Below are 14737 nucleotides of genomic sequence, written 5' to 3' on the forward strand. Positions count from 1 at the left end.
CCACCATGCCCAGCTAATTTTTTGTATTTTTAGTAGAGACGGGGTTTCACCATTTTGACCATGATGGTCTCGATCTCTTGACCTCGTGATCCACCCGCCTCGGCCTCCCAAAGTGCTGGGATTACAGGCGTGAGCCACCGCGCCCGGCCGATTGTCTATTTCTTTAAAACAATGTTTTCTGAAGATATAATACCTTAAGTTAGAGATTTTGGTTGAATATTCCCTAAATCAGACATAGATTTTTCTATGGTGATTAGTGATCCATATTTATGTGCTAACATTTCCTAGGAACAGTGAATTATATAGGATCTCGTCCTCTTCTTTTTGGATTGTATACTGAATTCTGCTGGATTCACTGACAAGAAGAGTTTGAATTAGCAGAGCCCTGAGAATGGAGACACCTTTAGAAGAGACTGATGAAGAAAGTACAGGAGGAGTTTCATCTTTGGGAATAGAAATTTTCCTTGACCGCAGAACCCAACCAAGCTTTCCTTTTAGCATTATCTTGTCAACTCTTCTCTACTGTGGTGAGATGGCCTCCGCTTTGTATATGTTTGTTATTTATAAGAAAGGTAACGACATATACTGGATGTCATTTACCATCAGCTTTATTATTACGGGGGCAATTTTTGATCAAATTACCCTGTTTTTTTTCAACAAAGACTTGAAGAGAGAGAAGGTTGTGTCACTTTTTTGGCACATTCTTCTTTTAGGACCTATAGCAAGGTAAGTGACACAAATATTTCTCATTCAGTGTTTCCAATGAGTAAATTGAATATAAATAGTTGGCTAACAAGATTAAGGATGTCATAATTAATGTTTCTCTAATGGAAATGCTTCCTTATTTAATTTTATTTTGTTTTCACAGTTTTGAAAGGGTTACTGTGTGATTGTCATTGGTTGTAGGATAATAGTAATTTTATAAAATGCAAATGGAAATAAGACAGTCATTTCTTCTGTTCTTTTTATGCACATACTGTATACCAGTCTTTTTTTAAATTTTTCTCATTCAGCCTAATGGGTATTTTAAATAGTTATGGGCGATAAACATGTAACCCTAAATTAAGAAAGAAGAGTAGCATAAGAAGAGAGAAAGCCTTGAAAATAGTCTCATAAACTTTGTCAACTGAAGGGATTAAACTTTTTAATGGTAGATTCTCTAGACATCCTTGAATTTGTAGCTGTCACTTGGAATATCAAAATATAGCTATGCAATTTATTTCCACATCACTTTTGTTTGTTACTTCACTGATTTGTGTTAATACTATAAATTTTGTAAGATCTAATTTGAGCCAGTTCTGTATTTATAGTTCAAAGATGCTAACATGTACACACAATTATATACATTTTATAGAATTTGGAGTCACTGGGGATAAGTGTTACCCTTTATTAAAAAGGTAAAATACAAAATTAGCTGGAAATAGTGGTATGTGCCTGTAATACCAGCACTTCGGGAGGCCAAGGTATATGGATCATGAGGTCAGGAGTTTGAGACCAGCCTGGCCAAGATGGTGCAACCCCATCTCTACTACACATACAAAAGTTAGCTGGGAATGATGTCAGGTGCCTTTAATGATAACTCAGCTACTCAAGAGGCTGAGGCAGAGAATTCCTTGATCTCAGGAGGAAAAGAGATCAGTGAGCCAAAATTATGCCACTGCATTCTAGCCAGGGCAACAGAGTGAGACTCTGTATATATTTATACTCTGAATATATTTATTTATATATATTTATTCTGTAAATGCACAAAATGCAGAGTGGTTTACAAACATATGCAAAAATTTTGTATGGGTCAGAATATAAATACATTAGTAAAAGACTGGGATATTTTTTAATCAAAGTGATTTTGAAAAAGTGAATTGACTTGTATATGAATGAAAGAATCTTTACGTTTTACTTTTTAATCTGTTGTTTGGATCCTTTTATCAGGCTGAAGTTGCATATTATTTCAAATTGAAAATAAGGGGAAGAACTAAAATAAATGATAAGATTAGAAACTGTTAGAAAGTTATGTTTTATTCAGTGTGATTAAGTTAATGTGTGTAATTTAATGGTTTATTTCAAAATTAAGCGTTCATCTACTGATAATCTTTCAAATATTTCTACACATTTGTTGCCAGAAAATGTTAATCTTGGATGTTACTTCATATTAACAGGTGTTTGCAGACCACTATACACTACCACAAATTATTGAAATATCTTACACTGGAGGCAGAAGAGAGTCGAGGTAGCAAACCAGAGAGAAACAAGATACTGCATAGGAAGATTGTTTACTCAAGCCAGTATATTTTAAGGCAGGACAATGCATTCAAATGCATGACAGTTGTTCAGGCTTTTGTTTCTTCTGTTCCACAATTAATTTTTCAGATATATGTCACTCTCACTATAAAAGAATTGCCTTCAGGTAGAGGTAAGTTGAGTTATTTGACGCTGAAAATCAGGTAAACAAAGGTTGGGAGGGCATAATAATATAAAAGAAATTGGTAAGTTAAAATATTTAATCTGAAATTACAGATGCACTAAATTTTTTATAAGATCAAATTTCTATGAATTTATTTGGTTAGCAGTGTGTAAAAGGATGCCACTGGAACCTATGGAATTTAGTATGCATAGAAATTAGCATCAATTTATTTTATTGACCCCGAAGAGGTAAATTAAGCTTGATATAATATTGAGATATGAGGTGGTGGAATAAGTTGTTATCTAAAACATATATTTATTATAATTTGCCTTTTGTAAATAGCATTGATTTTAATTGAAATGGAAACTGCTTGAAAATTAGAATGTGCCTGACTATAAAATTTTATAAAAGTCACCAGGCAAATAGTTCTGTATCTTTTATATTAAATTTTTACCTTAGATACGGGGAATTCATATGCAGGGTTGTTACATGGAAATATTGGGAAATGCTATGGTTTGGAGTGTGGATCTCAAAACCCAAACTAGTAAGCCTAGTACCCGAAAGGTAGGTTTTTGTTTTTTTTTAGCCCATTTTGTCCTTCCCTGCACCCACTATTGGTTCAGTGTCTGTTATTCCTGTGCTTATGTTCATGTGTGCTGAATATTCATGTGTGCTTATGAGTGAAAAAAATGCAGTATATGGCTTTCTCTTCTGCGTTGATTTGCTTAGGATAATGACCTCCACCTGCATTTATGTTGCTAAAAAGGACAACATTTATTTCTTTTGAATTGCTGTGGAATATTCCACATGCACATACATGGAATACTAGACAACCATACAAAATAAATCAATCATTTACTTTACCTGATGTGCCACTGGTGGTCACCTGGGATTCCATGTCTTTGCTATCATGAATAGTACAGAAATGAACATATGACTGCATGTGTCTTGGTAGTAGAATCATTGATATTCCTTTGGGTATATACCTAGGGATGGGATTGGTGGGTTGAAATAGTAGCTCTGTTTTATGTTCTTTGAGAAACTTCCAGACTGCTTTCCACAATGGCTGATCTAACTTATACTCCTACCAGCAAAATATAACATTTTCTCAGCATCCTCACCCAGCATGTGTTGTTTTTTGATTTTTTAATAGTAGCCATTTTTGCTGGTGTGGGATAGTAACTTATTGTGGTTTTGATTTTCATTTCTATGATAATTACTGATGCTAAATTTTGTGTTTTGTTTGTCTGTCTTAGATGGAGTTTCATTCTTGTTGCCCAGGATCTAGTAAAATAGCATGCTTTTGGCTTACTGCAACCTCTACTTCCCTGATTCAAGTGATTCCCCTGCCTCAGACTCCCAAGTAGCTGGACTTACAGGCATGTGCCACTATGCCCAGGCTGTATTTGTTTAGCTATATTGGTCAGGCTGGGCTCAAACTTCTGACTGTACCCAGTCTGGGTGGCTCATGCTTGTAATCCCGTCACATTGGGTGGCTGAGGTGGGTGAGCATTTTCAATTGCTTGTTGGCCACTTGTATGTCTTCTTTTGAGAAGTATCTGTTCATTTTCTTTTTACCTATTTTCTAACAGAGTTATTGGTTTTGTGCTTGTTAATTTGTTTAAGTTTATTAGATTCTGGATCTGAAGCCTTTGTTGGACGCATAGTTTGCAAATATCTTCTCCCATTGAGTAGGTTGTATGATTGCTCCATCGACAGTTTCCTTTGCTGTGCAGAAATTCTTTAGTTTAATTAGGTCCCTATTTTCTATTTTTCTTTTTGTTCCAAAGTTGCTTTGGGGCATTTAGTCAAAAAATGTTTGCTGCTCTCAGTGTCCAAAAGAATACTTCCCTATGTTATCTTCCATGATTTTTATAGTTTGAGGTGTTACATTTAAATCTTTAATTCATTTCACTTTGAGTTAATTTTTGTATATTGTGAAAGGTAGGGGTCCAGCTTAAATCTTCTACATATGGCCAGCCAGTTATCCTAGGACCGTTTATTGAAAAGAGAAGGCTTTCCCCATTGCCTGTTTCATTGGCTTGTCTAAGATTAGATAGTTGTAGGGGTGTGGCTTTATACCTGTGTTTTCTGACCTCTTTTCTTGGTTTCTGTGTCTGATTTCGTACCAGTGCCAAGTTGTTTTTGCTACTGCAGCTTTTTAGTGTAGTTTGAAGTCAGGTAGTGTAACATCACTGGCTTTGCTGCTTTTCTTTATGATTGCTTTGACTAATTTGGCTCTTTGTTGTTGTTGTGCCACATGAAATTTAAAACAGTGTTTTCCTAATTTTGTGAAGAATAGTATTGGCAGTTTGTTAAGGATAGCACTGAATAATTTGAGCTTCTGCCCATTCAGTATGATATAGGCTGTGGGTTTGTTGTAAAAGACTCTTAGTATTTTGAATACATTATTTTTATGCATAGTCTGTTGAGTTTGTCATGAAGAGATGTTTGATTTTATCAAAGATTTTTTTTATTTTGGTTTTTGCTTTTGATTCGATATATGCAGTGATCACATTTATTGATTTATATATGTTGAACCAGCTTTGCATTTCCAGGAATAAAGCCTACTTTGATTGTGTTGTGCTAGCTTTTTGATTCACTGGGGAGTCTAGTTGACTGATACTTTGTTGAGTATCTGTGTTCATGAAGGATATTGGCCAGAAGTGTTTGTTGTTGTTGTTTTTGTTGTGGTGGTGGTGGTGTCTCTGCCAGTTTTTGGTATCAAGCTAACACTGGCCTTATACAATGAGATGAAAAAAAAAGACCTCCTCCTCAATTTTTCAGAATAACTTTAGCAGCATTTTATGAGTTCTTTGTACACCTGGCAGAATTTGGCTATGAACCTGTCCGCTTTAGGTTTTTTTTTTTTAAATTATTGGTAGGTTCTTTATTACCTAAACAATTTCAGGCATAGATTTTGGCCTATTCACAGTTTTAACATCTTCTTGATTTAGTCTTGGGAGATTGTCTGCCTCCGGGAATTTATCTGTTTCCTCTAGATTTTCTAATTTGTATCCATAGAGTTATTCATAGTAGTCTCTGAGGATCTTTTGTATTTCTGTGGGATCAGTCATAATACTGCCTGTGTGGTTTTGATTGTGCTTCTTTGGATCTTCTCTTTCTTTCCTTTTTCTCTCTTTTTTTGAGACAAGAGTTTTTCCTCTGTCACCTGGGATACAGTGCAGTGGCATGATCTTGGATCACTGACACCTTCAGCTCCCAGGTTCAAGCAATTCTCATGCCTCGGCCTACTAAATAGCTAGTAATACAAGCATGCACCACTATGCCTGGCTATTTTATTTTAGTTTTTTAGTAAAGACAAGATTTTACTGTGTTGGCCAGGCTGGTCTCAAATTCCTGACCTCTAGTGATCCCCCCAACCCAACCTCCCAAAATATTGATATTACAAAAGTGAGCCACCATGCCCAGCCCCCTGTTTTTTCTTTGTTAATTTAGGTAGCAGTCTATCAATCTTATTTATTTATTTATTTTCAAGGGCTAAAATCTTGGTTTTGTTTAAGTAATCTTTTATATGGATTTTTGCATCTCAATTTCATTAAGTTTTTCTTTAGTTTTAGTTATTTTCTTCTGCTAATTGGGAATTGTTTTCCTCTCTCAGTTCTTTTAGGTGCAAAGTTTGATTGTTAATTTGAGATTTTTCTAGCTTCTTGATGAAGGTTTTTTAGGGTTGTAAACTTTCTACTTAACCCTGCTTTGGCTGCATCCCAGAGATTTGGGAAAGTGTTTTCTATTTTCATTTATTTTCAATTATCTTAAATTCTGCCTAAATTTTGATGTTTACCTAGGAGTTATTCAGGTGTAAGTTGTATGATTTCCATGTAATTGTGTATTTTGAGAGATTTTTTTTGGTATTCTATTTTTATTGCAGCATGGTCCAAGATTGTGCTTTATGTAATTTCAGTTTCTTTTGAATTTACTGAGGCTTGCCTTATGACTGAGATGAGCTGATAGTCAGTCTTAGCCTATCTTCTATGTGCAGATGAGAAGAATGTCTATTCTCTGTTTCTTGGGTGGAGTGTTCATTCTGTAGATGTCTGTTAAGTCCAGTTTGTCAAGGGCTGAGTTTAAGTTCAGTATTTCTTTGTTAGTCTTTTTGTAGGAGAAGTACTTGTTCCACAAATCAGGGTACTCCATGTTGGATGTATATATATTTAGGATGGTGGTGGATTGCAACCGTTATTATTATGTAATAACCTTCATTGTCCTTCTCAATTTTCTTTGGTTTAACATCTGCTTTCCTGCTCTTCTTGTTTTTCATTTGCATGGTGGCTCTTACCCAGCTCTTTTACTTTTCGGCTATGGGTATCACTGGATGTGAGATAGGTATCTTGAAGACAATACATGGTTGAGTTTCTTTTTATTCAGCCTGCCACTTTGTATAATTCCAGGTTAGTATTAATATGTGTGATTTTGATCCTGTCATTGTGTTGTTAGCTGGTTGTTATGTGGACTTGCTTTCCTAGCTGCTTTATAACGCATGTTGGCTATGTACTTAAGTATGCTTTTGTGGAAGCAGGTATCATACTTTAAAATTCACATTCAGTATTCCCTTGAGGATGTCTTGAATGCCTAATCTAATTGAAGTGTGGATCCTTAGCATTTTCTTGTAGAAGAAAAATTTTATGTCTTCTGTACTTAGTTTGGTGGGATATAAAATTTCTTGTTTGGAATGTTTTAAAAGAATGTTGAAAATAAACTCATATCACTTCTGTATTGTAAGTTTTCTGCTGAAGATCTGCTGTCATCCTGTTAGTGTTCTCTCTGTAGGTGACCTGACAATTCTCCCTAGCTGCTTTTACATTTTCATTTTTGGTTTTTGTTAGTTTTCTTGTTTGTTTGTTTGTTTTTTCATTGACCTTAATGAATCTGATGGTTATGTGCCTTGGGAATAATATTACGTAGCATTTGGCTATGGTTCTGTATTTTTCAAGTTTGGATGTCGACCTCTCTAGTGTGATGAAAAAGACTTTCATGACTGTCTCCTCAAATATATTTTTTTCAAGTGGTTTATTATCTCTCTTTTCCTTGGTCTGTTCTGCTTCCAATTGCATGTTGGTCTATAACACTTCCAGTTGCATGTTGATGTTCTTACAGTGCAGTTTTCAGCTGAAGAAGTCAATTTTTGGTCTTTAAGTGTCTAGTTCATCTTTGAGCTCTTGGATTTCTTTTTTGCATTGGTTGGCTTCCTTGGATTCTTTCAATTTTCTCTTCAATTTAGATGAGATTTTTTGCCATCCAGATTCAGAATTCCCATGTCTGTCATTTGAGACCATTGAAGTTGGTTGCTGGGGAGCTACTGGTCTGATGTGGTGTTAAAAGAGATTCTTGTGTTTAGAACTGTCATCATTCTTGCACTGGTTCTTTCTCATCTGAGATGGCTGGTGTGCTTTTAACTGTGATTCAAATTGAGTATCATAATTTGGCTTAATTTCTGGAAGTTTTGAGATGGCAAAAACTCTGTACAGTGACATTGTTTCTAAATTCTTGTCTGTGGTTTTACACAGGATGGGGGCAGAATTAGTAAAGCGACTTTTTGTGTTGTAATTTGGGCTAAAATCTAGGAGATGGTACTGGAGAATAATGAGCAATAGATGGCCTAATATTCAACCGTAGAGTTTCTTTTTGTATTCTGACATTTATTCCTGTATTTTACTGGACTAGGGACAGAGAGGCAAACCCCTGACTGGATCTGCTTGTTCGCCTTGGGGAGGCCACCTGCAATCACTGACACTGTGTTCAGAGGTTTTTATTTTTATTTTTATTTATTTATTTATTTTGTTAAGTCTTTCCCATGGTGGGGCTCTCTTAAGCAGAAGTCTGGTAGGCCAAGGTTTTACCAAACCAGCCCTGTAGCTTAGGGCCCCCTAAAGCCACACTCCCACCACCTGATTTACTGCCTTGGTCTCCTGAGTAGCTGGGATTATAGGCATGTACCACCATACCCAGCTAATTTCAACTTTCACTAGAGACGGTTTCTCCCTGTTGGTCAGGCTGGTCTCAAACTCCCAACCTCAGGTGATCTGTCTGCATCAGCTTCCCAAAGTGCCAAGATTACAGGCACGAACCACTGTGCCTGCCCACTAAGGTGAGATTTTTCTAACTTCTTGATGAAGGCATTTCAGGGCTATAAACCTTCCACTTAAACCTGCTTTGGCTGCATCCCTGAGATGTGGGAAAGTTTTTTCTATTTTCATTTATTTCAAAGAATTATTTTAATTTCTGCCTTAATTTTGATGTTCACCTAGGAGTGAGTTAGGTGTGAGTTGTTTGATTTCCATGTACTTGTGTATTTTGACAGATCTTGGTATCGATTTCTATTTTTATTGCACTGTGGTCCAAGAGTGTACATTGTGTAATCTCAGTTTATTTTGAATTTACTGAGATTTGCCTTATGACTGGGCTGATAGTTAATCTTAGTCTATGCTCTCTGTGCAGATGAGAAGAATATCAATTCTCTATTTGTTAAGTGGATGTTTGTTCTGTAGATATCTGTTATGTCAAATTGGTCAAGTGTTGAGTTTAAGTCCAGAGTTTCTTTGCTAGTCTCTTTATAGGCCAAGAAGAACTTGTTCTATAAATCAGGACATTCCAAAGTGGGATGTATGTATATTTAGGATAGTGTTGGATTGTACCCGTTACTATTGTGTAATGACCTTCATTGTCCTTCTCAATTTTCACTGGTTTAACACCTGCTTTCCTCCTCTTTTTGTTTTTCATTTGCATAGTAGATCTTACCTGGGTCTTTTACTTTGAGGCTATAGGTGTCATTAGATGTGAAATGGGTATCTTAAAGGCAACAGATGATTGAGTTTTATCTTTTATTCAGCCTGCCACTCTGTGTTATTCAAGGTTAGTATTGATATGTGTGATTTTCATCCTGTCATCGTGTTGTTAGCTGGTTGCTATGTAGACTTGGTTTCCTAGCTGCTTTATAATGCCTGTGGACTATTCACTTAAGTTTGCTTTTGTGGTAGCATATCATTATTTCAAATTTATATCTAGCATTCCCTGAGGATATCTTGAAAGTCTAATCTATTTGAAGTGTGTATCCTTAGCATTTGCTTGCCTGAGAAGGATTTCATTTCTTTTTTAATTTCAGTTTGGTGGGACATGAAATTCTTGGTTAATTTTTTTTTTTAGGAATGTTGAAAATATGCTCCCAGTCTTTTCTGGATTGTAAGGTTTCCACTGAGAGGTCTCCTGCCATCTTGTGGGTGACTTGCCACTCTAGCTGCTCTTATGTTTTTGTTTTTGTTGTTTGTTTTTGCATTGACCTTGGTGAATCTGATGACTGTGTGCCTTTTGAATGGTCATATTAAGTAGCATCTGGCTGGTCTTCTCTGTAGTCTTTGGATTTGGATGTCAATCTCTCTATTGTGATGAGAAAGTCTTTCATGCCTGTCTCCTCAAATATATTTTCAAGTTGTTTATTCTTTGTCCTTTCCTCTTTGGAATACTGGTGAGTCAAGTCATAGATTTGGTCTCTTTACTTACCCCATATTTCTTGGAGGTTTTGCTCATTTTCAATTCTATTTATTTTTTACTGGCTGAGTTGATTTGGAAGAACCAGTCTTGGACATCTGAGATTCTTCCCTCAGCTCAGTCTACTCTGTTGTTAACACTTCCAATTGTATTATGATGTTCTTATAGTGAAGTTTTCAGCTGAAGAAGTCAATGTATGGTCGTTCTTTAAGTGGCTATTTCATATTTCAGCTCTTGAATGTCTTTAGTATATTGCTCGTTTTACTTGGAAAGTTTCAATTTTCTCTTCAGTCTTAATGAGTTTTCTTGTCATCCAGATTCTGAATTCCATGTCTGTCATTCGAGATCATTGAGACCGGTTCCTGGGAAGCTAACATACTGATTTGCAGGCAAGGGACATTATGGTATTTTGAACTGTCACTGTTCTTGCAGTGGTTATTTCTCACCTGGGAGGACTGATATAACATTAACTGTAGTGTAAATGGGGTATCATCAGTTGGCCTAATTTCTGGAAGTTTTGAAATGACAAAGGCTCTGTACAGCATCATTGCTGAATTCTTGCCTTTTTTCCACAGGGAATGGGAGCAGAATTAGTAAAGTGACTTTTTGGCATTGTAATTTGTACTAAGATCTAGAAGATGGTTCTAGAAAATAATAGGAAATAGAATATTGTGTGGCTGCATAGTTCATTTGTGTATTCCAGGATTTGCAGCTGAGTTTCTTTGTGTAATTTTGCATTTGCACCCAAACGGGGAGGAATAAACCCCTCACTGGGTCAGCTTGTGGCTCCGGGGAAGCCACCTGAAATCACTGGCACTGTGTTGAGAGTTTTTTTGTTGTTGTTCTTGCTGTTAGGTTTTTCCCATGGTGGGCTTCCTTGGGGAGGGTATTCCAGCAGACCCTGACTCAGTGATGGATGCATAAAGTATAATAACAAAGATATTTTGCTTTGTCAGTTCAGCTGAGGGTCCGTAGAGAAATACGCCATGGCCTAACTGAACACTCAGGGCTCCATAACACCACCCTCCCATCACTTCACCCCCCACATTCTCCCCTACCCATCTGCCACAGAAACTGCCTGAACCTTAGTGCCTGAGGTTCCTGTCAGATCTGATTGACAGGAGCACAACCCTTCCTTGCATGAGAGACCTAGGTGGTGTGCCCCTCATGAGAATCTAATGTTTGCTAAAGACCTGAGGTGGTGAAACAATCTCATCCTGAAATCATTCCGTTCTCACCCCTGACTCCATTCCCCCACTCCACCTTTTCTCCTCCATCTGTGAAAAAATTTTCCACCAATGTGGTCTCTGGTATCAAAAAGGTTGGGGATAACTGCTCTAGAGGGTGGCATGTCTAAGTCTCACACCAGCCCAAGAACCTGTGTGACTCAGTTTTCTGAGAGTGTGGGCTGCTATCCTTTTGGTTTCACTACCTGCAGGATCTTCCTGCACTCCCTGACTGAGCAATGGAGGAATAAACTACATTGACACAGATATCATGCTTTGCCAGTTCAACTGAGGGTCTGGGCAGCTTACAGGGTTCCTGGAGAGTACTGTAAACAGATAGCAGCCATTGACTGTCCCCAGCTAGTGAGACTTGCATTTATTTAGTGAAGTTTAATTGACAAAGGCTTGAGTCAATACATATAGAGTTTGAAGATTAAAGCAAAGGTTCTGATGCCCAAAGCAAACACTATTAGTGTGTAATATTCCTGCTCAACCTCCCTCCAAGAGGGCCATCTGGCTCCAGGCTTAAGACCACATGAGCAAACAATTTATTCGGACAAACTCCCCCATACCATAGCTATTTGCTTTTCTTATTAACTAAATGTAAAGGGGATTTAGGCTGCCTTCAGCCAAGAACTATTGAGGTTTTCTCTCCAAAGATCTGTTCAAATTATGTTGGTGTGGTCAAAATGGAGGTCTCCGAAAGTGACATTTAGTCTCATTTAGGCTCATCTAGTCATCAGTCTTAGCCCTAAGTCTCCTGTATCTACCCAGCCAGCTGTCAGAGCCTGGGAGTTGGCAAGTGGTTTACTCTAAGGTTGGTGAAAATAATTTACCAACAAAAGTATAGGTTTGAAAAAGGAAAGTATGTTAAAAAGAAAAAATGCTGTGAAAGGGTGCAGCAGAGTACCTCAGCTAGAGAACTGAACTCACCACAGGTGGATTTTCCTGAGAGTTATTTATGGACTTTAATAAAGGAGCTTAGGGTTGTAAAATCTAAATCAGTTTAGGCATAGCATTCCAGAAATAAATCAAAATGTTACTTACAGTAAAAGTTGAAGGAGTTCTGAAACTACATGCTGTCTTTAGATATTAGGAAAATTTGGATCCATATTCCCAGGTAAAGAGTTTTGCCTCTTGGATGTCCTACTGATGATCACCAAGTGGTCTTTGCTCCCTTTTAAATTCCTAAGAATTTTTTTTCCCTGGGTAGTCTGTTTTATGGTTACCAGGTGAATTCTTCTCTTGTCAGTATCCAGATTGCCATGGCAGTTGCCTGAATTGGCACCTGAATAACTTAAAATAGAACCTCCCCACACACACACACACACAAACATGCACTCACGCTTCCACACACATTGAAGCAATGTCAGGTTCCTCTTGTTCCTCTTGTGTACTGGAATTATGCAAAATTATTTAAATGTAGCCTTTGGGGAAATACGTGTAAATGCACAGCGAACATGTCTGCGCTATCTTTGACTTTGTATTAATCTATCACTATGAAAAATTTAACAAACCATCACCAGGAATGTATACATTTACATATATATTCTTCTAATATACATGAAGAGGAAGATAACCAGTTAAGCAGATAGATGTTGATTAGCTGCAGAGGTAAAACAAAATCCAAACATTTTTATTTGGTCTTTAAGAGGGAAGTGCTGATTGTAACATGTAAAAGTAAGGTAATTATTTTTCATTTTCAAAGTTGATAAATATAGGCTTGAATAAAACCTCACAAAAAGACATGGAACGTATAGTATTTTATTACAAAGATGTCATTTGACATTATCAGCTGTAATTTAAACTTTTGTTGGATCAAGGACAGTTTTTAGAACTTATGTAAACAACAAACGAAGACTAAGAAGTTGTTCGTCAAAGAAATAGACTTTTGACAAGTGGACATCCAAACCAAATGAAAACCAGTTAGGTACACTTTTTTACATGTCCAGAATTATGGAATTACATATGACCTTCAGCAGTCATATGTATTACATGTGTTTCAGTAAAACAAATGAGGGCTAATAAACCTGTGACTGCAGCAACTACGAAGAATGGTATAGGATCTATATTTGGAACATTTTTTTTGTAAAAATGTGAAATATGTCAAGTAAGTTTAAATGTATAAATGCAATTCATGAAATTTGACCTCTGGGCTTTTTGTAAGTGTGTGATTCTTGTGCAGTTCTAATAGCTTCATGACATTAGATGCCATTTTTATTATACACACAGATCTGTAGACTCTGTGCATTTGTGTGTTACCAATAATTTTTTAACAAGCTTCATAATTATTTTTTTCCTGTCCATTAACTGACAAATAGTTATGAACACCTATTTATAATCTTATGAAAACTGTGTCCGTGTAAGCTTCCTGTGGTGGCTCATGCCTGTAATCCCAGCACTGTGGGAGGCCAAGGTGGGAGGATCACATGAGGTCCTGAGTTTGAAACTAGCCTGGCCTACAGGGTGAGGCCCTGTCTGTGTCTACTACATATACAGAAATTAGCTGGGTGTGGTTGTACAGCCTATAATCCCAGCTACTTGGGAGGCTGAGGCAAGAAAACAGCTTGATCCCAGGAGGCAGATGATGCAATGAGCCGAGATAGCACCATTGCACTCCAGCCTGGACAAGAAGAGCGAGACTTGGTTCTGTTGCAAAAAAAGAAAAAAAGAAAAAAACATTGTGTCAGTGGTCAGTGTAATACAGTTTTTTTGGTGTGGCTCTTCCTTATTTCTCTCTCTCACATTTTTTTTTTTTTACATTCACAGGTAACATTGTATGATTTTATTCTGTACGAGATGATGTTTGATGTACAAAAGCAATGTGGAATAGTTAAATACAGAGAATTAATAAATGCATTTTCTCACATAGTTATTTTTTGGTAAGAGCAAATTAACATCCATACTCTGAACATATTTCAACAATATACCTTCACTAACTATAGTCACCCTGATATACAATGGATCTCTTTAAATTTATTACACCTGTCTGACTGTAATTACAAATCCTTTGATAAAACTCTTCTCATTATTTCTTTTCCCCTAAAGCCTCCAGTCTCTGGTAAAAATCATTTTACTCTCTATAGAGTCTTCCATTTTTTTCTTTTAAGCTTTCTCATAAAAGTGACACCATGTGGTATTTGTCTTTGTATACCTGATATAGTTCACTCAATGTAATGTCCTCCAGGTTCATCCCTGTTGCTGCAGATGAGAATTTCATTTTGTTATAGCTGAATGCTATTTCATTGCATATATATATCACATTTTCCTTGTGTATTCACTGATGGACACTTGAGTTCATTACATTGCTTGGCTAATGTGAATAATGCTGAAATAAACATGGGAGTGCATAGATCTCTTTGACATTCTGGATTCAATTAATTTTGATATAGTCCCCAAAGTGGAATTTCTGGATAATATATTAGTCCTATATTTTAATTTTTGAGGAAGCTCCAAACTGTTCTTGGAGTATAATGGATATAGTGATGTAAATGGATGTACTAATTTACATTCTTATCTGCAGTGTGCAAGGGTTTTCTTTCCTCCATAGTCATAGTTTTTTGTTTCTTCTTTTTCTTTTGTTCTTTAAATAGTGATTATTCCA

This window comes from Cebus imitator, unplaced genomic scaffold, assembly GCF_001604975.1.
Source record: "Cebus imitator isolate Cc_AM_T3 unplaced genomic scaffold, Cebus_imitator-1.0 Scaffold76, whole genome shotgun sequence".
Taxonomy (NCBI): Eukaryota; Metazoa; Chordata; class Mammalia; order Primates; family Cebidae; genus Cebus; species Cebus imitator.